Raw genomic sequence first — 27,692 nt, forward strand, 5'->3', positions numbered from 1 at the left:
CTTTTTGATAATAGCCATTCTAATGGGTGTGAAGTGATATCTCCCTGTGGTTTTGATTTACATTTCCCTGATAATTAGTGATGTTGAACATTTTTCACATGCTTGTTGGCCATCTATATACCTTCTTTGGAAAAATATCTATTCAGTTTCTCTGCTTGTTTTTTAATTGGATTGTTAGCTTTTTTGTTGTTGAGTTGCTTGAATTCTTTATCTATTTTGGATATTAGATACATGATTTGTAAATATCTTCTCCCATTTGGTAGGTTTTCATTTTGTTGATGTTTCCTTTGTTGTACAGAAGCTTTTTAGTTTGATAATAGTCCCATTTGTTTAGTTACGCTTTTGTCTCCTTGCCTGAGGAGGCATATGCAGAAAGATATTGCTAAAACCAAAGTCAAAGCGAATACTGCCTATGTTTTCTTCTAGGAGTTTTATTGTTTCAGATCTTACATTGGAGTCTCTAATCCATTTTGAGTTGATATCTATGCATGGTATAAGATAGTGGTCTAGTCTCATTCTTTTGTGTGTGGCTATCCAGAAAAACTAAATTTAGATGCTCTCCATCCTTTCATCAAACTTTCAACCCATTCAGATTAATCTGCAAAACTTCATCAAGAGGTTTGAAGGTAGAGAACTTTTTACTGTCTAGCTGATTTTTAAGAGTGATTAGGGCAGAGTTATAAATCAAATTACTGCAAAAAACGTTCTGGCTAGTCCATGTCAGTCACTTTCCTAAATTTCAAGGTTATTGACTGCTCAACTTATCTTATGACTTTAAATTTGAAAGCCTCAAATTAGCAACAAGTTTTCATAGGATTCAAAGCAGTAGGGGTTTTACAGAATGATTCTGTTAAATTAATCTTTTCCTCATTTGAAACGTAGATGATTAAGATACATATTAATTTATTCAGAAAAGTCATACATTTTTTCAATGGAAAAAGTCTTCCCTTCTGTGCTCCCTAGGGCTATTTGTGTGCAAAATTTAACAAATATTGGTTCAACTCTTTTATTTTTCTGATTCAAAACTTCAGCATGAGTGATCATTAGTTGGATGGCTAACGAGACAGTAATCTCCTCAAACATCTTTTAACCCACTTGTACATTCTACATGAAGCAGCAGCTCAGTAACTGTTGAATGAACGAGTGGACAGATCCCACTTACCCAGAAGACTGAATTCTTCTTTAAGAATCTGAGGTTTAATTTTGTGGTCAAATGTTTAGAAATGGAAATAGAACTCAAAGTTCCACTTGACTTATAACGTGACTTCTGTCCTCAGCAGATGGTTAAAAAGGTTAGTTCTACCAGTGGCTTCAGAAAACATACAAAAGGTGTTAGCAGAACCATGATATTTACGGTATATATTTGATTGTTTCAAGAACTGAGTGAACAGGTATTACTTGTAAGGGCAATCAGGTGCCAGTTTCAATGATCAGGCCTGAACTGCAGGGGTTTCACACTCAGCCCTGCTCCTTGTTAACTCTGGCTTAACTCATTATGCTTCCTGATGCTGCCACACAGCTCCTTATTTTGAGGTAACAGGTGATCTGACTATGCTTTTTTGTTTCTTTGTTTTTCTAACGTTACACAGAAAGCTAGAGTCAAAAATGTGTGTGTAGTCTGAGAATGATACTTTGGATATATTGCTATTTATGATAAGCCCAGATTTACATGTTTACCTCGAACTGGAAAAAAATTGCTAACTAGAATTTCCCCCGTAAAAGTAATTACTGACAATGTCTTCCTCCTTAACCACATGGACCTATATCAAGGCTGCTTATCTGTGCAAGATACCAAAGTTGTTACCACAGGACTATGCTATCAGAAGCCGATTTTCTGCCAGTGGGCTGGGCCAGCTTTTGCAAACTACAGGAAACCTGGGTTCCTAAAATAACCTAAGGGACACTCCTGATCTAAACTCAAACAGAATGGGGTTAATAACATAAATCCTTGCAGGAAGTTTGGACACTGAAAAGATCTGTCACTGAGGATGGCGATTCAGCTTAACAAATGAGGCAATGAGACTGATGGAATACGCCCTTTCCAAAGAAGTTACAATGATTTCCGTTGATACTATCAGTATTTCCACAGTCCTCTGTTTCCAGGAGGTTATATATAGTATCACAGAAGAACCCTGAGAACAGATAATCAAGCCTTTATAAAGAATCAGAGAAATATATTAAATGTCTCCTAACAAGGAGAATTGAACTTTTTTACTAACAATAACCATTATTATCATTATAGAATTATTATATTGTTCTTAATATTTTATTATTAAATAAATATTATCTGCAGGGAAGGCAGATTGGCATCACATAAGTGTTACGTCACTGAAAACTAATCAATACACACACAAAATAATGTGCTAAGGCTACACTAGGGAGTCTCACTTCTGATCTCAAGGTTATGCCAGTTTATCCCAATTTCTCGACAAAACTCTTTATCAAACTTATTGTATCTTATCCCGCACTATATCGGAACTGTTTCAAAAGGGATCTTGTTAGTCATTTTCCTTAAAAAAAAAAGAGAGAAATCCAAGTCATGCCTTTTCTATGAAATCTTTGGAGGGTGCTATGACAATGTTATTTGTAGCTCAGCCCACAATTCATATTCTTCAGCTTTTACCCAAAGTCACCTGGTTCTGCTTGCTAGGTATCATCTTCTAAGACTCCAAGAGATATTGCCAAAGCTTTCTCCAGAGACTAGGATTGGAAAAATGACGGCATTATTAAATGCTGAACTTGACAAAAATCATTTCTATTTTGAGCACCCTAACATAGTTATCTTCATTTTGTATAATCCTTTTGGTTTTAAACAAGGATGTACATTTTTACATGGTTGCAATTACAGCAAACACAGGGTTTTGTGTTATTCCTTCACCATTTCCAATAACGAAAGCATTTTTCATATATTACAATTGGGGGATTATTTTAATGTTAAAGAATACATGATATTTAATGGATACAATCGATATTTAATTTAATCAGATTCCTATTACTAGCTATTTGTCTTCATTTTTTCCTGATTACAGATAGATTCACAAATAATATTATTATGAATATTTTTTTTCCTCTACAGAATTGTTTCTTTGAATGAGACCGGGGTTATGGTTTGTTTGGCTTGTATTGACAGTATTTATAAAAGTGTAAATCTGAATGTGTTTAGGTGAGGCAAGTACAGTAACCTGTATTCCCATTGCCTTCCCCCAGGCCAACATTGCACATTTAGATTACTTGCTTGACCCTGAAAGCATGTGAATTTTTGACTCCTGGATTACTGGGTCAAAGGTGTAAGTATCTTTATGACTTTCAATAACAATGATCATTTAACTCTTCTAAACCAGTTATACATGTATTTCAATGTCACCAACTTTCATTTATTTGAGTACTTTCCAAACGTTAGGTGCTGTATAGGCATTGGGGACACAATGAGCAAGTAAGACAATGAACAGGGAGTTACAATGCAGTCTGAATTAATAGAACTTAGAAGAGGGTACTAAGGGAACCCGTAAGAGAAGCAGAAACAAGTCTTCTCCAAATCGGGTCATTACATGGGGAAGTGGTAGCAAGTAGAAGAACGGAGGAAGGAGAGAAGTCCAGGCAAAGAGAGCACCACATGCAATGGCCTGGAAAACATAAAGCAAGCATATTTTAAGTATTATGAGAATGGAGAGGGTGAGGTTAGTGTTGAAAGACATGAATATATATGAAAAAGCATATATATATGATTTTATAATGTAGTCATCATTAGGTATCATTTAATAATTTTTTGTCAAATTTACTAACTATATAAGCATGTTATACATGTAAAGTAGATTTAGTATGCATCGCATCTAAGAAAATCCAATTCCTGACATAATCAGCAGAATGAAAAGTGACACAGAGATTAGAAAACTCCCCAGCACTTGAGAGAAGAGAGGTTTGTGCAGTTTGATGGCAGCACAGGCCCATGTGTAGGAGAAGGGGAGGTGATGGAGCAGCAGGGATAGGTTAGAACAGTTGGAGTGCCTGGAGGGCCAGGCCAAGGAGTTCACTTTGCATTAACTCAGTGGTCAATGAAATTACATAGCCATTTTAGAGGAAACAAAATTATAATTAAAACTGTAGAGGAAACACTCATTCCTTTCACTAAAGCAAAATGCAGAACATCCTGGTGTCAGCACTGGAAAACAATCTCCAGGTAATTGAAGCAGGAAAACCACATCCATTTAGGGGTTCTCTCATTTTCATTATGACTGCTACCACCATAGAAGCCTCTAGGCTTCCATTCTAACACTTTTGTCCAGGTATGGAGCAATCAAAAACATCTTGCTTTGTTTCACTTTTGTACAAATGATATAGAAAAGACATCAAAAGAATTTATTAAGTGATGAGAGAGAATAACTGGGAAACAAAGCGTGTGTATGAAATATATAAACAGTCTAGTTTACAAAGAACTACTTTATTCTTTATAGAACATTGTTAGCCCATAGTCCATGTTATTCTACATTGGACACCAAGTATCTGTTAACCCTATGAAATAGTATGTAAGACATTATGTGCACTTATATAGTCTTTGTATACAGGATGTGATGGAAGAGGACCTCTACCAATAGATAGAAAAGAAGCTCTTGTAATTGTGTGTTATGCAAGCCAAAAGCGGATGGGGTAATTTGCCAGAAATAATACTATAAGGGATATAAGTAATTTGGTCCAAGTACTCCACTCTCTGGGTTGCATTATTCAAGAGTAAATTTTAGAATGTCTGGAAGCAGAGGTCTTACCCAGTGTTCGAGACATATGAGGTCTCTGAGAATTTCTCTGAAATCACACTGAACATCTTGTGTACATGTATGTGTGTGTGTATATCTCCTGGGAAGTCTTTAAAAGGCTCATAAGCTCTTTTATGGCACTTCTTCAATTCACTTCTGTGCTGGACCTCCCCATTTATGAAAGCAGAAGTTTCAGCCTCTGAGACTTTGGGCACAAATCAGCAGGTGGTGACAGCTTTCTCTTCCAACACTGCATCTTTTAAGCATTCTTAAGAAAGCAAGCAGCCATCAGTTATGAACATCATTCAGGTGACGTTCTGTATTTATGAACTGTATTTGAGATTAAAAGACGGGAAAGAGATGGGAAGTGAGTAGACATGAGACTATTATAGGGCTCAGGAGAAAAGTGGCAGAATCTAATTACGATGGGATGAGTGGGAATACAGAAATGAGGATGGGCAGAGGATGCACATCTTGGTATTTGGTATATACCGCAGGGTTTTTTCCACCAAGTTGTCATTCTGTGTTTGGAAAACAAAATTGGGGGGAAAATGAAATCAAAGAGTAAGTCAGTGCTTGGCATATAATAGGAATGTAATAAATTTTGGAAAGACTCACACTACCATGGTGAAACTTTTAGTACTAAACCTATATTTAGTATTAAACATATATTCATTTGCAGAACAGACAGAAGTTGGACTTTTATATTACTAATGCTTACAATACTTCAACTTCTGGTCATCTTATACAAGTTCATTGGACCACTGATCATTGTTGCAATGGAGTTCTGAAAGATTAATTTTGAGATGTGAATGAGAAATGAGGTCATGGCATAGATGAAGACAGGCAATGAAACTATAAAATTGGTAAGCTTGGTCTATGAGAACCTATATGAGCAAAGAATCTGAAAAAGAATAGATATATGAATATGTATAACTGAATCACTTTGCTGTACACCTAAAACTAACACACTGTAAATCAACTATACTTCAATAAAATTAATTTTTTAAAAAATTAATTAGTTAAAATTAAAAAACATTAAGCTTGGTGAAGTGTAGTTGACCTCATTCAGGAAAGTAGAAGTAGGCACTGGTTCTGGAGGATACAGGAGTGGTTTGAATAGAGAGAGGGCCAACTTTACTTCCTAACAGTAAGTTAAAATTAGGGGAATACAGAGATTAGAGAATAATAATCAGAAAGTGGCATAAATGTAAGAAGCAGGCTGGCTCTTCTTATACTAGAGAAAGAGAAAGCTAAATTTGTGGTGGAGATGGTAGGGGAATCATTTGAAACAATCCAGATTTCAATTGAAGTGAAGAGGTCAGAAAATATTAAGGATAAATAAAGCTTAGTTTATTCATTAGGAACATGGAAATTAGGAACATGGAAGTTAGAGTTAGTAAAAACCAGTCTCAAAATGATAATTCTCTAATTTGATAATTCTGAACTAATCAGAAAAAAATATGAACTATAGTGCACATTAAGTCAATGTTGAGGAAAACGATGTATTTATTGGAGTACAATTCAGTTGTTATTTTACAATGCTTTAACAAAAGTACACACTAAATACATAGAATTTATATATACTATAGTATAAGTATACTTTTTAGCATAGAAAATTACAAAATTATCTAATCACTTAAAAGAAAATAGCATTATCCTTCTCACAAAGTTCTGAAATTAAAGAAAAAAATTATGAAGATATAAACTATTCACTGAAGTTTCTGAAATAATCAGAAAGCTTGAATCAAAGAGAGATTGCATTTAAGGAGGACGTGTTATTATTTAATTCAATGGTTAAAGAAACAGAAAAATTAAATGGGAACACTTTTCTGTTAAACTTTCCCCTCGGGCAGCTGGTATAAATAAGGGAGCTAGTATGGACCCTCCATTTCCCTTGAACAGGTGTTAACTTCTTCCTGTGTAGAGGGTTTCACTTCATGGTTAAGAGCATGGCCTCTGGGCTCAAATCTTTTGTGCCTGAATCCTGGACATGTCACTTGTTAAGTGTGCAACTTTTGGCAAGTTTCTTACTTTCTCTAAGCCTCAGTATTTAACTGTGTAATGTGGATAATATTTGTGAGGGTTAAATGCCACTGACAAACGGTAACTGGTATACATTTAAGCGCTCAATAAATTTGTCTATCAGGAGGAGTTTGGACATAGAGGGAGATGGTAGATAGATTCAGAAGGGAAATGTGAGAATTCGTTTAGAGTGAACAGTTTCGAGGAAGATGACAACTGAAAGGGGGGTCCTCCTTCCCATTCAGCTGCTAGAAAAAGAGGTGTGTTTAACAGAACAGAGAAAACAGGCTGAAAACTGGTGGCCCTGTGGGCATTGGAGGAGGGGAAGCATGTTAGAAGTGTTTCACACACAGACCGAAGAAGCTAAATACTACACATCCAACAGAGCTGCGGATATCTATTTAAGTATGTCTGTGGGTCTATCTGTACAATGTTTCTCTTGAAAAGTCAGCAAGCGCTGTGAAGATAGAGCTCCAATCCTCTCTGACACTTGTTTAGGGGAGGGGAGGCAGCAGAGAAATCTCAGAGTGGAAGACAACCTACAAATACCTGCAGGGACATACATGACTACTTTCCACTTTCCTCCTGGTATCAGAAGGCAAACATGCTAGCACCTCTGTCTTGGACTTCCCAGCCTCCAGAACTGTGAGCAATAATTGCTGTTGTTATAATCTACCCAGTTGGTGGTATTTTGTTATAGCAACATGATTGGAGTAAGATAGCATCTTTCTACCTTAGAGGAATAATTCCTAGACTAATTACCTAGTAAAATTTGTGCATTACCTCAACATACACCAAGTGATGCTGGATGAGGTAAAATCCAGAAACAAGGTTGCTGAAGAGTTCTGTCATGATCTACTCTCACATACTATCACATACCTCAGAGATACTACATATTTACTTGTGTTAGGAGCTTCACATGGCAGTGGTTTTCTTCATGGCAGTGTGAACACCAGCATCACTGCTACTTGCTACTCCTAAAGGAGCTTGAATGCCTCACTCCTCTTCCTTGAGAGCTATTCCAGTTTTCACTTGGCTGATCTTCAAGCTACTTATCATAAGTGTCCATTCTCTTGATTTTCAGGAACACTCATTACTATTATATCCCTCAGGGCAATTTTAGAAGTTTAAAGCAATGAAGAGCAGCTTCTTACGATAAGAAAAATGAATAAGGTGGGTTGTTGTTCATTTATTGATCATTTATGAGTAGCTGTCATATGCCAGGCATTGGGGCATTGTGCTTTTGACGTCAGAAGCAGTCCCTGCTTTCAAGTGGTCTCTGGTAAAGCTGGGAGGAGTTTCAACTGGACAGAATAGTATAACATAATGAGTAGATAAGTGCCAGGACAGGGTGCCAGCGTGGGAAGGAGGACACAGAGAAAGAATGAGTTCATCATGAAATATTTTTTAAGAACAGGACACCTGATTTGTGTTTTGAAGGAAATGTAGAAGTGTGAAAGACAACCAAAAAGTTTCAGAAGTGAACATTCTAGGCAGAGGCTACAGCAAGATTTAAAAAGCAAGAGGGCACAAACCACAGAGCTGATCTCCCTGTGCTACGTGGCTGCTTCCCACTAGCTATCTATTTCACATTTGGTAGTGAGTGTATATATGTCCTGTGACCACCTAGAGGCGTGGGATAGGGAGGGTGGGAGGGAGACGCAAGAGGGACGAGATATGGGGATATATGTACATGTATAGCTGATTCACTTTGTTATAAAGCAGAAACTAACACACCATTGTAAAGCAATTATACTCTAATAAAGATGTTAAAAAAATAAAATAAAATTTTAAAAAAGACACGAGGGCATACAGAGCAATGGTGGTCCTAAAGAACTGCCAATAGGTACGTATGACTGGAGTGTAAGATCATTTGAGCAAGTAATGCAAAGGATGCCAAAATGTGCAGTGGATAATCTAAGGTAAGGATATATCACCTTTCTTTTTTTCACCCTAGAAATATTTACTGAGTGACTCTTATGTGCCAATGATTGTTGTAGGTTCTGCAGTGAAAAAATCATGACTCTACCTGCACGGAATTTGCATTCTACCTAGGGAAGAGACCGAAAATAAACCAATACCCAAATATTGATATATTGTTTGGCAGACGGGAACAAACATATGGAGAAAACTATATCAGAGATGGAATGGAGCATGTGTAGGTTAATGTGTGCACCTGCATGGGGATACACAACAGCTGTTTTTTATAGGATGATCAAGGTCTCACTGATGTGGTGACATTTGACCAGAGACTTGAAGGTAGTCATATCCTATCTATTATCATAACCTCTAGTATCATATTCTATTTATATGTGTATGGATTACTTTTCTAGAACATTTCCAGAGGATGAAATCGTAAATGCAAGGGCCTTTGGATGGGAGGACGTAGAGTGTTGAAAGTACAAACTAAGAGGCTGGTGTTCCTGGTGTGGAAAGAGTGAGAAGAGCAGTGGATAAACTGGAGAGCTGGTGGTGGCGAAGGGGGTGCAGAAAAGATAGGGCCTTTTAGAGTCTCTTTAAGTACTTGTTCCCTTGTGGCTCCCCACCTCTTAGACAGAATCAAGGAACTGTCTAGTCACAGGCAGTGGAGAATAGGCATTTGATAGTTTTTGCTGAAGAGTTAAGCTTAAAAGCCTAAAATCTTTATGGACAGAGAGAAATTTTGCTAAATTTCTTCTTTACTACATCAGAGTAATAGATGGATAAATCCAAAGAATTTTCCACAAAGGGAAAGCACCATCAGGATTTGCGTATTTTTTGTTTTGTCTTGTTTTTTAACAAGAGGGAAGGGAAATTACCGTTACTATTTGTAATCTAGAAAGACTGGGGTAAAGAGAGGTTAAATGGCTCATTCACTGCAAACCTGGGCTTAAGAGGACAGTCAAGAGTGTTCAACATGATGCCCTCGGGCAATCACTTACTCAGAGGAGGGCCAATTACTTTTTAAATTAAATTAAATTAATTTATTTATTTATACAGCAAGTTCTTATTAGTTATCTATTTTATACATATTAGCGTATACATGTCAATCCCAATCTCCCAATTCATCCCACCACCACCACCCTTGCCCCGCTTTCCCCCCGTGGTGTCCATACGTTTCTTCTCTACATCTACGTCTCTATTTCTGCCTTGCAAACCGGTTCATCTGTACCATTTTTCTAGATTCTACATATGTGTGTTAATATACGATATTTGTTTTTCTCTTTCTGACTTACTTCACTCTGTATGACAGTCTCTAGGTCCATCCACGTCTCTACAAATGACCCAAGTTCATTCCATTTTATGTACGTACTACGTCTTTTTTATCCATTTGTCTGTCAATGGGCATTTAGGTTGCTTCCATGACCTGGCTATTGTAAATAGTGCTGCAATGAACATTGGGGTGCATGTGTCTTTTTGAATTATGGTTTTCTCTGGGTATGTGCCAGTAGTGGGATTGCTGGGTCATATGGTAATTCTATTTTTAGTTTTCTAAGGAACCTCCATACTGTTCTCCATAGTGGTTGTATCAATTTACATTCCCACCAACAGTGCAAGAGGGTTCCCTTTTCTCCACACCCTCTCCAGCATTGGTTGCTTGTAGATTTTCTGATGATGCCCATTCTAATCGGTGTGACTTTCAATACGCTTCCCTGGGGCGGTAGTGATTATCTTCCCAATAGCTTGGGCAGATTGGTGAAGAAGATCAGAAGCTGACTTCAGCTTTTCATAGCTCTCCATCTTTCTACTTCCTAAATTCCCATTCCTTTTACTTGAGCAGTGGTTCATCAAATATGTAACAGCAGCAGAAGCTTCTCCTAGAAACTTGTTAGAAATGCAAATTCCCAGCTGAGGCTCCGGAAATCATTGTTTTGACAAGCCTTCTGATTCTAGCTAAAGCTTGAGACCCATTGCTCTTCTTCTGATCTGAGAGAGAGGGAGGGGGGGGGAAAGAGAAAGAAAGCCCAGGAAAGAATGCTGGAAAGTAAATTCAGAGAGCTTTTTATATGGGGTTTTTACTGTGGTAACTTACAAATGGTTGAAAAACACCCACAAATTGAAACATGTAGCTACTTTAAGGACTCTTTAGCAGAAATCAATCTTATTCCCGATCTATTACTTAATAGGTCATTTCCTCATAGGGATGACTAACAGCAATTCAACAGAAAATGCTTTTTATATTTAAATAACACTTTCTGTTCCAAGATGTCAAAATGTTTGACAAGTGGTCAAAATGCAGCTCACTAATATTCTCAACCCCATGGTAGTAAATAACCCACATCTACCATCACTGCTGTTTACTGGTGATTGCTTTTCTGGGAAAGTTGAAGCACCTTTGCTATCTCTGTAGAAAGTCAATGACTCAAGGAGGAAACGTCCTTCATCTTGGTTCCCATAGGAAACCAAATTGATAAATCACTCACTGACTTCTATTATTGCATCTCAAGGATAGTTAACAATGCTCATCAAGGAAAAATCCCAAAGAACACTCTTGCCCTATCTCTGATTAAACCTGATTTTGGAAAATCATCTGGCTCAATCTACATTTACTTACAATATGAATGCTACTTAATTCCCTATTACTTCTGGTTACACAGGATCAATGCCACTTGAAGAGTAAGAAGCAAAGGTTCACTACATTGGGGTCTCCTTGACAGCCAAGCCTGTGCCTTAGTCATTTTGACTCCCTAGTGACCAGCTTGGTATCTGGAATAGTATATGCGATCAGTAATTATTTCTTGAATGTATGATGTATGAATGAGTCAAGATATTTTGAGAGTTGGAGTCATGGGTCAAGAGGAGAAAACGTGGTTTAAAAAAACCCACTAAATTCTCAGAAGCCGGTGCTGCAATGAATGCTAATAACAACTTGACAATGTCCTCTGTCATTGCAAATAATGTGATACCAACATCTACTAATCAATCAAAAAAAGACTTTCAGAATCCAAATTTGCATAGGATTTTGAGCTGGGGATTCCTCTCACCCACCTTTTCTTATGATAAAACTTGGAACTGTAGTGTCAATAGATAATATGCCAGGTTTTCACTTAAAATTGGAAAATTTAATCGAATTTCGGAGGCATGAAATAAAACTGATGGGCAAATATTAGAATTTCCATCAATGAAAAAGCTTAATTTCTAAAATGCTGAAGGTTAGTTTATCAAAATACTGAAATTCCCTCATATCATAAGTCAAAGCACCCTCTCCTTACTAAATAAGGAGCTACAAAGTTGTACAATTACTGTCAATAATTTTTTTACTTGGTTTGAAAAAGGTTGCTTGTTTTAAATAAAACAAAGTTCAACTGAAGTGACTATAATATCATCAGTCTTGTAAAACTCCTTGTGTTAGATTTCTTCTATCCCCAAGATGCCAACCATGCATATTAAACGGACTCTTGTTTTTTGCGTATGATTTCTGTACATCTTTCCTATATGAATTTTCATGTTAAGTACCCTTTCTTAGAGTGTGGATTGTAACCACTCTGTTTAAAACTCTATCACCAGTACCTAGAACAGTGCCTGCCACATAAGAAACACTTAATAAAATTTCTAAATTATCTTGATTAAAATCCATACTCATCCTAGCTTTAAGCACATGAAGACAGAAATAGGTTCCAACTGCATAAGAACACGTGACTAATCCAGAGGAAATGTTAACTATAAGTACAAATTATCTGTTGATTAAAATACAGAACATGTCTGAGATTTGGAATTCCTTCCTAATAACCCTGAGTCAGAGCTGTGGTCAAGGCTTACTGGGGGCATGGTACCATTTTCTGAGGACACACTCAGAAGAGGAAGAAGTTGATGAGACAGCATGCAAGATTTTCCAGGCTCAAAATGGAACTTGACTCATCTGCATGGAACCATCCAGCGAAACACAGAAGAGCTCACTCTTCTGCTGGATTAAGCTCACCCTGGTGGAACGGAATGGAACAGAAACAAGAGACTGAGGTCTAGGTTTTGAGGATCTTCACTCCACTTACCTGCTTTCACAGAACCAGGCAACGGACAAGAAGAAATGTGGAACTGTTGCTGTGTACCTCTAAACAAATACAGTCACCCTATGTAATAGAATGTGTCATAAATCTGACCAATTAGAATAATTCCTCCATTCTTGGTGGAGTAGCTCTGATAGAAATGGACAGAGCTGGGCTCGGGGTGGGAAGGGGGTGGTTTCCTTCTGTTACAAGCTCTAAACTTTCTTCAAGTTTCCTATGATATAAGCCTAACTAAAATTTATGGACTTTTGAAAAAGAGTAGGTACTAAAATTAAATAAGCTGAGAGTGTTGAGGGTGAAAAACATGATAACAAATTTAAGGAAATGTAGAATTATTACTATGAGAATTAACAGAACTGCGTTTGTTCCAAATATGAGCCTGCTATAGCATTTTAATTATGAATAGAATTAAACAGAAATTCACTTGCTGTCACCATCTGATAATATTACCAGAGACTTCCCTTAAGGAAATTTAAAATTATTTCTTCTATGTAAATCTCTACAAGTCCTTATTTTCAACCTTATTATAAGAAATAACACACAGTAGCAACAAGCTGGCAGAATTTTGACAATTCTCCTGCCTCCCTCCATTCCGCCTTCTTTTCCTCTTTCCCTCCCTCCCTTTCCCTCCTCTTCCCTCACTCCCTTTCTTTCCACAAAGCAAGTAAATGGGTACATAGAAAATAGTAGGGGTCACACGCTTTCATTACAGGGGTTGGGAATGTGGACTCTCACAAAAACAGACTTGATTTTAAATACTGTATCTGTGCCTTACTAGCTGTGTGACCATGAATAATTTAATCACTCTGTGCCTCAGTTTGTCCGGCTGTAAAATAGGTGCAAACAGAACCTACCTCTTAGGATTGTTGTCAGGGGGGATTCCAACTGGTTTTAAAATAGTATTTAGCACAGAGGAAGCATAATAATTATTATTTTTCACTTCTCTGAATATATAAAACATTTAGTATTGGGATTCATAGTCTCAAAATCTAACACTCACTGATGTGAATATCTGATTGGCTAAATGGAGAAAAACACTGTTATAGTAATTATTTCTTTAGTTTCTCATTTTGTTTTTTTAACTGAAAACCAGAATCACAATTTCTTGGTATTATCTGTTATCAATGAACAGTATAAGACTGTAATATTATTTTTGACAAGGCACTGAATATTTGAAATGAAGAAAACTAAGAAATAGTAGTAAATAAAACTTTTCTTGTACTAATCCCAAGTGAAAGATGAAATTAATGATGATATATATGTGAAAACTCTGGAGAAGTCATACAGAAAGAACCTCAAGTACTTGAGGCACACTTGAATTTCAAATGACATTAAATGACTAATTCTTAAATCAAGAACCCTTCACTAAAATTAAAAACACAAATGCTTCCTTTTTCTTGATTTCTTGTAGGAAGTGAAAGAGTACCCGGTAGGTGTCAGACTATTTTAGAAAGCAGGTTATAGAGATGATATTTCAGGAGTGTAAAAATACTAAGGCGGATCTCATAAATGATTGGTATATTATTTAATTCAGGTTAGCATCAGAATTGTCAATGTTTGTTTCTTAAGCAATGCAATCCTTTAGGTAGGAAGCATGGTTCTTTGGAGAAGTTGAGAGACACAAGATACACAAAACTGGAATATGGTGCAAAAACAGACAGTATCGATTTTTTAAAATTAAACCTAGGAATTATTTAACATGGCCATTTCTTTGGGTTGAAGAAAGAAATTCATATAGATTTTCCTGGTTCAGGCTCCAGTGAGGTCTATAGGCAAATTTGCAACTAGAGCAAGATTCAGACCTATTTCCATTTTTGTGCTTACCTCTTAAATATGTCCAGTTCCTACAGCATAGAGGAAAGCACTAGATTGGCCATGGCATGAATGGCCAGGTTAGGATTCTGGCCCTGCCACTTAATAACTGTGTACGGCTTAAACAGGCAATTTGCTAAACTTCATGAATTTCAATTCCCACTCTCCAACCCCCACCCTGGGCAAAATGAGTAGAATCTTTTTTTCTACCAACTCTAGAGAGTTAGGATGGTCTGAGGAGAAAATGTACATAAAAATGCTTTGAAAATTATTTAATGCTTTAAAAATATTATTTATCATTATTATTTCAAGATGAGGGAAAACTCCCCCTCCGCTAATATATTCAGCTTTTTATGGCCACCTAGATCTTCCAGAAAGCTACATAAAACCTGAACATTTTAACAATACTCGGCAATGTTTAGATGTTAAAATAAAATTATCCAAACTGGCACATTTCTTCTTAAACAGTTCTAAAAGTAATACATACATAGTGCAATGAATTTGGAAATACAGAATGAGAACGGGAGGAAGTAAAGGTCACCCTGACTCTCTTATTTCTTGAGTTAACCATTGATAAATAATTTTTACATTTTCTTTGGGTCTTTTTTCTCTATGTGCGTGATATTCAAAACCAAGTGGTGAATATGCTGTATTTATTATTTAACATTCTTCTCTTCTCACTTGACATTTTACAAAAAACAATTTTAATTTGTTAACTTCTGTATTGTTTCCGATTCTAAGCATCATAAAATACTTAATAGTGAAGGTTACCTATGAGCTATTATGTAAAAAAAAGTTCAGCATCTATAACCTAAATTAATATATTAGAAATTCATATGCTTTAAAGCAGTGATCCCCAACTGTTTTGGAGCTAGGGACCGGTTTCGTGGAAGACAATTTTTCCACCAACAGAGTGGGTGGGGGGAGGATAGTTGGTTCAGGCTGTAATGTGAGCGATGGCAAGCCATGGGGAGCAGCAGATGAAACTTCGCTCGCTCGCTTACTGGCCGCCCACCTCCTGCTGGGCGGCTCATTTCCTCACACAGCCAGGGGGTTGGGGACCCCTGCTTAAAGGATATCCCTATGTTTTTATGTGATTGACCATTTCAAAAGTTTCATAGACAATTCCACTATTTATATTTAATTAAAGACCATGAAACTTGTTTTTAGTTTTTTTTTTTTTTTTTTTTTTGCGGTATGCGGGCCTCTCACTGTTGTGGCCTCTCCCGTTGCGGAGCACAGGCTCCGGATGCGCAGGCCCAGCGGCCATGGCTCACGGGCCCAGCCGCTCCGCGGCATATGGGATCCTCCCAGACCGGGGCACGAACCCGTATCCCCTGCATTGGCAGGCGGACTCTCAACCACTGCGCCACCAGGGAGGCCCTGTTTTTAGTATTTTTAAATAAAAGATAAAGATGACTTCATTTAAAAGCTGATAACAAACCTCTAGAACACTTCCTTCTACTTAAGTGAGGTGTTAGATAAAAAAAAGCACTATAGAAATATAGATTATACTTGACTTTAAATAAAAATCTGAATAAATACTATAGAATTGTTATCTCCCCTTTATTCTGTTAATAATTGCTAATAGGAATATTATGGAGAATGATTGAAGCTTAATAGTCATATGTCAATTACCAAGATCACATTTGTGTGGTACAATGAATTTGCAAAGGTAGACTATCAAATGTATTTTATTGTCAAAGGTGGTCTGCCAATCGGCAAGTCATTTCGTAAGTTATGCTCTAAAATATATCATTTACCGATACCCAAGAGACATCTCGGTATGTCATTAATAGTGCAGAAACTCTAAGCCAGGGATATTTTTGTCTTTATAATTAATTTGAGACAGCAGCTAATAAAAACCAGAATAATAACACTAATAACCTTCAAATTAATTTTGACCCTAAGCTATAGCAATTTCAACAGAAGTTAGTATATTTACATACCAAATTAAGATTCCTAAACTTGTATTACAATTGATGCAATGTTTTTATGAAATACTACCTATATAATATTTCATTAAAATAATAAAATGAGAACAATATAGAAATGTCATAAATGTTTATGTCCTAGAAAGGATTTAGAGGGAATTTCTGGTAGTATAAATTATTACATGATTAATCATATTACTTTTACTTAAAAGCATCCAAACATACACATCTGTAATCTTATATGTCTTTACCATCAAGAGAAATATATTCCAGAATTAATTTTAAAAACACTGCTTTTACTGTGCTTATGTATTCTAGTTGAGAAGTCTGGACTTTAAGCATTTTTAAATTATAGAACTCATCAGAAAGCAGGAGGAAACCAACAATACAACTGATGGCATTAGTTAATATAAACCTTTGTGTAAAAATATTATGAAACTAAGAATGGAAAAAGAGTAGAATTATTAAGCAACAAATGGCTGTTTTAAAAAATCTAGTTAATAGTATATACTACCTGGGTTATTCTTTTACTTGAAAAAATTACAGTATATTAGGTTGTCCTAATTTGGAACTATGTAACTGCCACTCTCATGTTTCTAGTTTTACTAGAAGAGTGCATTTTTTTTGGTATAAGCGTAAGAAAAAAAAAAAAACTGGAACGTTCCATACTGCAGTTTCCTTCCTCCCTTTCCCCAACAGAAAAAATAAGAAATACTGTACCTAACCAACAGATCTGATGATTCCAAAAGGGACAAGTCTCTATTCTGAAACACTATTCAAGTCAGAACATTCCAAATTATGATTTTGTGAGACACTGGAAAATTATGGCATGAAAAATAGAAGAATATTTCTAATGCACTATAAAATGTATTCCTCAAAGCAAAAGAGCTAATGGAAGGCCAGAGCACTTAATGGATAAAATATAATCAAATGAAACAGAAGCATGTTCCAAGCTGAAAGGCAACAATCTCACTATTCTCACATAATTGGACAGTAGACATAACCCAGTAAGATCAGGTTTAAAAACATTTAAATATATATAAATACACATATGTATAAATAACATATATAGCACCTGAAGTAAATACATATTCATATTCATATATTAAAGAATCACTTTAAAATTTAAAAATATTTTTTTAACTATTGAAAAATAAACAGCTAGTGAAAAAATAAGTTTTCTTTGCAAAACTTGACTCTGGAAACAAAGATTCTTCAAATGCTTCTCCAAGAACTTGTCTGTTTATTTTAAATATAACCAAATAAAAAAATAAAAATAAATAAATATAATCAAATATTTGAAATAGAAGGCAAATGTTCATGAAAGCAGACATATATACATGCATTTATATGCATATATACACATAATTGGATAATATAATGAATATATATAATACACATAAAATACAGATCTTCCTTAACTTACTATGGCACTGCATCCTGATAAACCCATCATCAATTGAAAATATCATAAATTGTAAATGCTTATACTACACCCAATCTACCAACCGTCATAGTTTAGCCTAGTCTACCTTAAATGTGCTCAGAACACTCACATTAGCCTAAAGTTGGGCAAAATCATCTAACACAAAGCCTATTTTATAATAATCTGTTGAATATCTCATTTGTTTTATTGAATACTGTACTGAAGGTGAAAACCAGAAAGGTTGTAAGTGTGTCAGTTGTGATCGAGTCGCTGAGTGGGAGGAGTGGCTTGCTGCTGCTGCTGCCCAGCATCACAAGAGAGCATCATGCTGCATATCAGGAGTCTGGGAAAAGTATAGTTTCTACTCTAAATTCAAAGTATACTTTGAAAAAATGAAAAAATTCAAACTATAGTTTCTACTAAACGAGTATCGCTTTCGCACCATGGTAAAGTTGAAAAATCGGTAAGTCGAACCATTGTAATTCGGGGAATGTCTGTATATAAATTTTTGTATAATATACGTGTATATGTGTTTGCACGTGTATATTTAAAACTGGAATTTAGACTGTTTGCTACATCTCATCTTAGAAGCAGACTATGCCCAAAATCTATGCCTCAAGCCTTTGGTGAATAGCTAATGAATTCAGTATTCAAACAGGGATTAAAAATATTGACTTGGAAATTCAGGACAAACTTACTACTAAAAATGTTTTACACTTTTTACTTAAAAGAACATAGTTAGGTACACATGATTAGACTCTACCAACTAAAATAAATTATTGCCGATTTGGCTAGAGTTGTTGATCACCACAAAATTCTCTCTTGCGGACAACTATGGCTTACATATTAAATGGAAGGCTTTAGGCAGTTTTTGTACTTGTGTCCTTAGACCTAAATGGTCCACATAATGATAAAAAGTCAAATAAGAAAAACATGTCAAATTATGTGCTTTTCAAGCTCAACAAAATTCTTATCATACTAAAGCTCGCCTGTGTACTAACAGTGCAGTTTTTATAGGCAGGTGTTTCTGCTACTAAAGTTTTCACATTAATTGAGGCTCTACTTTTGATTTCAGTTTAAAGGTGTTACTAGTGATTGAATCTACTCAGTAGTGCACTTTTATGAATAAGACTCTGAATATTAAAATTCTTACATGTACTCTCTCAATTCACTGAGATTCAGTCAAATAGAAACATATCATATACCAAGAAGATTCCTTTGTATATGATGTACAATGGAGTAACAGATTAATTTTCCTTTTTGGACAACTTAATGATATTGATTAACATTAAAAAACTTCAACAGTTACATATTAAAAAAGAGACTGGGGTACAAGGCAGATAATTAGTAGTATTACCTTTAAAGGCTTTTGTTAGAGGAAGTGAATGTTAACAACTCTTTATAAATTAAAGTTGGCCTCTCCCAGGAACTTCAATACTGTACCAGAAAAAATAAAATAAAATTGTCAACTATTGCTTTTAAGAAAGGGAACAATTCCCATTTTCTATAACATTACTTCTGAAATCAACACCCTTGATATCATTTCTGATAATGAGTCAGTGAAAAGAGTGATTAGACAAATGGTACAATTCAGAAAGAAAATAAGATGCAGAAAGAAATTCAGAAAGAAAATAAGATGCCAACTGAGTTTTCCCAGGTCATCCAATCAACTCCTTGCAGAGTTAAAAATAGAAGCTAAGACTAATTCCCACAGCTACTGCCAGATCAGAGCCTGACAACTTTGCATTGTGGTAGCTTCCAACCTCTCCTGCTACTGGGCTTCCCTGCATTGAGACATCTTCCTATGAGGTTCAGTCATTTCAAGGTTTGCTTTAAAATGGAGAGGGGTAGGAAAAGGTTCATAATTTTAGGGAAAATCTGTGGTAATGAGATCTCATTGTAAACTGCTCACGAGAATTAGAAAGATAAAAACTGGAAATATTTACTAACCCTTACTATGTCTCAAACACTGCAGTAAGTTCCCTTTTATGTTATCTTCTTTAATCTTCGCAACAACCCTGTGATTTTCCTGTTTTAAATATCCAGAAACAATTCACAGTGGTTAAGTAACTTACCCTAAGTCATAGAGATAGAAAACAATAGAGGTAGGATTCAAACTAGGTGAGGTTCAAAGTTCAAATTCACTTCCTGAAAAACATGATTAGAACATAAATGGTAGCCAAAACTCCCCAAAATAAATTTAAAAATTAAAAGAAAGAGAGAAAGGAGGGGAGGAGGGCCTAGTGATCTCCATACCTTAAAAATAATGTTTAGAACTTTTTGATTGATCTTAAAAATGACCAAAAGCTAGCTGCCTGAGAGCTCTAAGAATAAAATTATTAACAAACTAAACAAAAAATATTGATTTTTATACTCACTCACTTTGAGATCACCCAATTGCTTTCCTTTCATAACACTGTACTGCCATTTTATTTCATTTTCTATTATATTTATTAAGGGATAATTTAAAGACAAGTGTTTTGCCTAACAGGTTAATGATTTTTTTTCTTCTAAACGATGACCAAGATGCCGATCCTCCTCCCCTTATTCAATGGACTAATTAGTGTCAGATCATTTTAGTGTCATATTTAATTTCTGTGGTGAAATAGTGATTTCACAAACCCTGTGAAGATGTTACACATCCACTATAACATGCATGCAGGTGGAAAAAATTTTCAACTGATGTAGATTTTGCTTTCTCTATGATTGTATTCTTCACAATCAATGAGATAGAAAAAGACACAGAGATAAGAGAACTGTTGACTAATATTTTCTTATTAAAATGTGTATCTTGGGCTTCCCTGGTGGTGCAGCAGTTAAGAATCCGCCCGCCAATGCAGGAGACACAGGTTCGAACCCTGGTCTGGGAAGATCCCACATGCCACAAAGCAACTAAACCCATGGGCCACAACAACTGAGCCTTCTCTCTAGAGTCCGCGAGCCACAACTACTGAGCCCATGCGCTGCAACTACTGAAGCCGGCGTGCCCTAGAGCCCGTGCTGTGCAACAAGAGAAGCCACCGCAATGAGAGGCCTGTGCGCCACAACGAAGAGTAGTCCCCACTCCCAGCAACTAGACAAAGCCCAGGCACGGCAACAAAGAACCAACGCTGCCAGAAATAAATAAATTACTTAAGAAAATAAATAAAATCTGTATCTTGCATTTTCAATTTTCTAAAAGTTCAAATCCATGGTGGTTGAAAAAAGAAGAGTAATGTCATATGTTTTCTTGTCCTGGGCAAATGGGTTGTGCTTGGTTGAGTGTCTTTTTTGCCAAAATTTTTTTTTATTATTTTTATATCTACTATTACTTATTTGAATTCTACTCACTGTTTTTTGTTTTTTCATCTTTATTGGAATACAATTGCTTTACAATGGTGTGTTAGTTTCTGCTTTATAACAAAGTCAATCAGTTATACATATACATATGTTCCCATATCTCTTCCCTCTTGCATCTCCCTCCCTCGCACCCTCCTTTTCCCACCCCTCTAGGTGGTCACAAAGCACCGAGCTGATCTCCCTGTGCTATGTGGCTGCTTCCCACTAGCTATCTATTTTACATTTGGTAGTGTATATATGTCCATGCCACTCTCTCACTTTGTCACAGCTTACCCGTCCCCCTCCCCATATCCTCAAGTCCATTCTCTAGTAGGTCTGTGCCTTTATTCCCATCTTACCCCTAGGTTCTGCATGACCTTTTTTTTTTCTTAGATTCCATGTATATGTGTTAGCATACGGTATTTGTCTTTCTCTTTCTGACTTACTGGTTGAGTGTCTTGAACTGCTCAAACTTTAAGGTCCATCATCTCTAATTTCCACCTTACCAAAACCTCAGACAAGAAACAGGAGAAAGGGTAGTGACATCCATAATTCATTCCCACCACACCTACAAAAATAATCACAAGGAACTTGTGTAGAATACCAATTCTTTTGTATTAGGAAGGCAGTTTTCAAAATTAAATGGTATTGGTTCATTTGGTTGTTTAATAAATATCTTGCAGATGCTTATCATAAAGCCAAATACCAAACTGACCATTTAAGTTGCAGGAATTTGTACGGTCTTGATATTTTACTATTTTAAAGTAACAGTTTACATTTGAGTGCTTACCACAATATGTAATACCAATAAGCTCCCTAGAAATCTAAACATTTATAAAATACACCAGATGCTACTGTCTCATGCCTTGCTTTGCAATCCTGGATTGCTTTCTACTATGGAGATGATGTAAGAAATATAAGCTAGATATCTCTTCTATGGGATCACCAGCCATGTCTCAACTAATTTTATCAGTGGAGACTCTCAGTACATACATATTTATTTCTTATAAAACTCTTTGGTACTGATCATTAGGTAATTCCGGTAAATGTGGGCACGTAATAATAGTTAAGAATGTCAGCCCCATTTCATTTCAGCTTGATCCACTGCAGGAAAGCACAAATTAGATGAAAGCAATTTCCCCAAGAACAACTCACTTCCTTGAGATGAGACATAAACTTGGGTGAACAATGATTTGTCACAATTTATTTTTGAGGGTAGTGGTTTAAAAAAAGTGCTAATGTAATCTTTTCAGAATGAATCCTTTTAAAAATGCATTAATTCTCCAGTGAATATAGCTTATAATTAAAAACCTATACATGTAATTTTACTTTTCTAAATTTTTACATATGACCATATATAATAAATATGGAAATCTTAAAATCTTCATTATCTTTAAAATTTGATGGCCTTTAAATCTGAATTTGGATTTGGTGAGTCTGACGGATTATTCTTAGTGACTCTATTGGGTACCACCAATTCAGATTCAACATTATTTCTGCAAGTCTCAGAAGCATTAAGTTTTGTGAATGGATAGAGGGTATTAACATCCTGGTGGTTTTTCACTACATTGAGATGACCAGAGAACCTGAGTGTGAAAGATCATGGAGAGGAGTGTAAGAAATGGCACTAAAGGTATCACTGACTTCTCTCTATTTACTCAGATTCTGCAGGATACAACAGAAGGAACAAAGCAGGTTGTGTTGCTGCTACTGTTGCAATGACCAAGGATCCTCAGTCTCATAGCCATTGCAGTCCATTGTTTAAGATGTGAGCTTGTTGTTGCTTATTCAGGCAAAAGTCAGAATGCTTATTTGTTTTATGTCTGTTTTTTAATGAGGGTTTGATTAGACAGCAATAAAGACAAAAGTAAATAGGAGAAATGTTTATTAATAGGTCCCTCCATCCCTATCAACCAAAGAAAAGGCATACCTTAAAATACTGTCGTGAAATGTCTAGGGTGTGTCTGTCTGTGTTCTTGCCACCCTTCACCTTTAAGTAGCTTTTCAAAAATATGTTATAAACATGTTGCTTCATCCTTGCCCTTTTAGCCTGTTAATGTCTAACTTAAGTAAAGCAGGATGCAATCCCCAGCAAGTTATCTGTTTCTCCTTTCTTGGACCATGCAAATCAAAACAGTCTTCTTCTAAGGAGGGTGGTGAAAAGTTGTGCCAATTGTGTTCATACTTCAGCTCTTCCAACGTTCTTTAGTTTATCTTAAATGAGACATTCTCATCTTTGGGCTTTAATTATTCTGTTTAAAAATAAATTTTCAAAGATACTCTGAAGAGAAACTAAGAAAAAAACAACAAAATAAAAGATTTACCATAATGCAGGTACATAAATATGAACTAAAAATACTTTTAAATTAAAAATTAATCTTTTTTATTTTAAAAATTAATCTAATTAAAATTACAGATTAGGCTGGATAGAATTGATCCATTGCTGAAGCTTAAAAACAAACTAGCTATAAATGTTACTAGTTTTCTACACTGCTGTTACAAGACTTGACTGACATCCGTGATGTACTCTGTAATATTTTTGAAATGATGAAATGTGTGATCCAGAGACTTGAAATATTTCAATACTTGTGTATAGGAATTTTCTTCCATGAACTAGAAATGAAAAAAGTGAGAATGTTTCCTTGCTCAAATCACATTAAGTGGATTCCCTTACATTACTTGCATTCATTTTTAAGATAGTCATAAATGGTTACATAAAATACAGGAATATTATCTGTTGAAGAAGTTGATGGTTTTTATAGTCAATGTATGTATTCAAATGATAAATGTTTCTGCATAATCTCTGACCCAACAATACCATTCCATGCCACTCCAAGAATTCTTCCATCGAAAGTAAAAGCTCCAGGACATCAAGACATGAACCTCTATGTCCATTACCACATTTCTTGAAATCATAAAACTGTTTGGAACTTAATAAATGTTTATCAATGGGTTTTGACTGAATGAAATTATGGCTCACTCATAGTACACATTACTGGGCATCTACTAAAGGTAATATGGTAGTGATATATGCTAGATATCATTAATATAATAGAAACACAATGTACTAAAAGTGTTTTGCAACTAAAAATCACTATACATTGTATGGCTTTAAAAAGGAATGAAATGCTGCTACATGCTATAACATGGATAAACTTTGAAAACATTATGTTAAGTGAAAGAAGCCAGACACAAAAGGACAACTATTATATGATTCCACTTATATGAGGTAGTTAGAATAGGCAAATTATAAACCCAGAAAATAGAATAGAGTTAACCAGAGGCTAAGGGGAAGGGAGAAATAAGGGGTTATTGTTTAGTGAGTACAGTTTCTGTTTGGGATAACAAGAAAGGTCTTAAAATGGATAATGGTAATGGTTGCTCAACATTGTGAATGTACTTAATACCAATAAATGATACACTTAAAAATGGTTAAAATGGTAAATTTTACATTATGGGACATTTTACCAAAATAAAAAATAAAAATATACTATAAAATAAAGTACAAATTTACCTCATACTAGGCAGACTATGAAGTTTGCATAAAATTGCACTTATTTTAGGAGCTTATATGGTTATTATCATATTTGGGGACATGTAAAGAAAGCAACAGCTTAAGTAGTCCTCTTGAGTTCTTTCTCTCCATCTTTCCAACCTGGTGTTTTCTAGATTAATGGTTTTGTCACGCCTCTCTTTGAATACTAGCATCAGTAGGAATGCTAACTAGTACTGGTTTCCTTAAGTATCAGCTAAAAAGTTTAATGTATTTTTATGCTGGTAATTGTTTTAGAACCTGGGAGGTGCCATTGTTTTCTTAACTTGCCAAAAGCAAATACAGTACTGTAGACAGCATTACTAGAAAGAAATAGTAACTTTGAAGTAGACATATGTCCATCCTAAGCAAACTGAATATATTTCAAAGCAGACCACACCACTCAACTGCTGGCAATGTTCTTCCACATACTTGGCAGTATACTACTCGAAGTCTGAGAACTGTTTCTTTTTTGTAAAAATGATTTTGTTTGGAAAACCCTGAATAAATCCTTTGGAATGTGTAATGTTTAGAGCTCCTTCTGGGATTCCTTTTCCATGAATCAAGGTTCTTTGATTCACTATCCTCCTTGGCACTTGCTTCCTAGTCATCTCAGCAGCCTTTGTGCCAGTGCTAATGAAGAGCTCCCAGTTTAGGTCCTAAAGCAGGGAGAACAATAAAAGGAGAACCTCATTTCAAGTACCAGAAATGTCTGGGCTATAAAGGACACACATATTGTCAAAGTAAGCCCAGAGTGGGGTGACATCACCAAGGTCATTCCTGGCTCCACGCCCCCCACAGGAGGAACAACTAACAATTACTTGGAAACAGGACACTATTTGAGAGAGTCCTAGAACATGGAGGTGAGGCTGAAGCACCCCCGTTCACCACAGAGACCAAGACAGACTGCATTAGAAGGGTGAGAAAAGGAGCTTGACCACACTGCCCCTCCCCCAAGCCAGTGGAGCACCATGGGTGAGGTCTCCCCTGAACCTCTGGTTCCTCCAGTAGGGGAAGAGAACTGGGGGACAGCAAGCACCACCACTAGCATTGGGGTTGCTTTGTGGGAGCCACTGCTCTAATCTGCTCCACTGGGATTGCAGGGGAATCTGCAGGGTTTGACCACTAAAAGTTGGACTTTTAGTGATGAAGGGGGAAGGGGCATGCAACAGCCAGCACATGGATTGTGACCGATGGAATTCATACCTGCAGTGCCCAAGTAGTGATCACAACTGGCACCTTTGCTTATCTACAGAGCCAGGTTGGTGGGACACTACAACCGGGGAACTCAGCAGGGTACAGATCCACCTGATATGCATCTGGCCCTTGAACCTGGTTTGCCCATACCCAGGGAAAGAGCAGAGTCACAGCCCACCCACTGTGGAGAGTGTCTTCTGGCCATCTGACCAAAAGGGCTGGCAATAAATCCTGGAAGCTATTTGGCCCAGTCGTGCTCCAGCCAAGAGGCAGGCAGCCAGAGCTCATCACTGGCTCTGGTACAAAGCAGAGCCAGTATCAGGTGTGGAGGGATCCTGTACCATGCACAGGCAGGGAGATTAATTCATATCCAAGGCTGAGAGGAGCTCCCAGCTCCTCCCAACTGGGGAGCCTGTTTGAGAAATTAAGAGTCGCCTGGAGTGGTCCCTCCTCATCCCACCCAGGCAAAGGAACTGGGACTAGCCCCATCTCATCTGCTGTGGAGAGTGCCTTCCTGGCCCATCTGACTAGAAGGATTGGTGACAACTCCTAGAAGCTGTGCGGCCCAGCAGTGCTCAAGCCTAGAGAAGGGTAGACAGAGCTGATAGTCTGCAAAGCCAAGCCAGTGGCCTTGTTCAGCCACAGAACGTGGAGTGTGGATCAGCTTGAGTTAAGACAACAAAGAGCTTTACTGGCTTTAGAGCTGCTTCTCCTGCTGCACCCAGGCAGGAAATCTAATTCATAGCCCTACTCATCACTGAATACAGCCTTCAGCACGTCCAACTGGGGAACCTAACCAGAGAACATGGGAAGCTGTACAGCCCATTAAACAGCCCTAGATACAGTGGCACTTGAACAGACAGCACAGCCTGTGGCCTCCCCCTTCTGCAGGGCAAAACCACTGCCCTCACCTGACCAGGGAATTAAGTGCACACTCTGGCCTGATTTGGGTTCCCAAACAATGAACTATACAGGCTCTGGGTCCTGTCCAGAGCCAGGTCCTATACAAGCTCTGATTCTCTGCCAGGAAACTAATTCATAGCCCCATGTACTACTACTACTGAATATAATACCCAGTTAAGTCTGGTGGAAGAGCCCAATTATTCAGATATGCAGATACCAATGTAAGGAATCAAGGATCACAAAAATTAGGCAAATAGGACACCACCAAAGGAAAGTAATAAAACTCCAATAACTGACCTTAAAAAAATGAAGATCTGGGCTTCCCTGGTGGCGCAGTGGTTGAGAGTCCGCCTGCCGATGCAGGGGATGCGGGTTCGTGCCCCGGTCCGGGAGGATCCCACATGCCGCAGAGTGGGCTGTGCCCATGAGCCATGGCTGCTGAGCCTGCACGTCCGGAGCCTGTGCTCCGCAATGGGAGAGGCCACAACAGTGAGAGGCCCACACAGCGCAAAAAAAAAAAAAAAAAAAAAAAAAAAAGAGAATATCTATGAACTGTCAAAGAATTCAGAATAATCCTCCTAAGGAAGTTTAGTGAACTACAAGAAAGCACAGACAGCTAAGTGAAATTAGGAAAACAATGCATGAACAAGACAAGAAGTTTGACAAGGAAGTAGCAACATCAAAGAAACAGGAACACTAGATTTTAAAAATACAATAACTGAACTGAAGAATTCAATAGAAAGTTTCAAAGGTAGAATCGACCATGCAGAAGAAAGAATCAGCAGACTGGAGGACAGGACTTTAGAAATTACC

The 27,692-nt window shown here is 36.8% G+C and overlaps 1 long non-coding RNA gene across 5 annotated transcripts in view; it reads right to left on the bottom strand.

The window, feature by feature from the left end:
- Positions 1-27,692, bottom strand: part of LOC132482909 (uncharacterized) — a 155,312-nt gene that overhangs the window by 76,588 nt on the left and 51,032 nt on the right. For 4 of the 5 annotated variants that reach the window (XR_009531024.1, XR_009531025.1, XR_009531022.1 and 1 more), the window contains one exon: positions 27,177-27,338. The exons of the other annotated variant lie outside the window; for it this stretch is intronic. This is a non-coding gene — a long non-coding RNA (uncharacterized LOC132482909). The remainder of the gene's footprint in view (positions 1-27,176; positions 27,339-27,692) is intronic. 5 annotated transcript variants of the gene reach the window in all.

The sequence above is a fragment of the Mesoplodon densirostris genome, unplaced genomic scaffold, assembly GCF_025265405.1.
Source record: "Mesoplodon densirostris isolate mMesDen1 unplaced genomic scaffold, mMesDen1 primary haplotype scaffold_101, whole genome shotgun sequence".
Classification (NCBI taxonomy): Eukaryota; Metazoa; Chordata; class Mammalia; order Artiodactyla; family Ziphiidae; genus Mesoplodon; species Mesoplodon densirostris.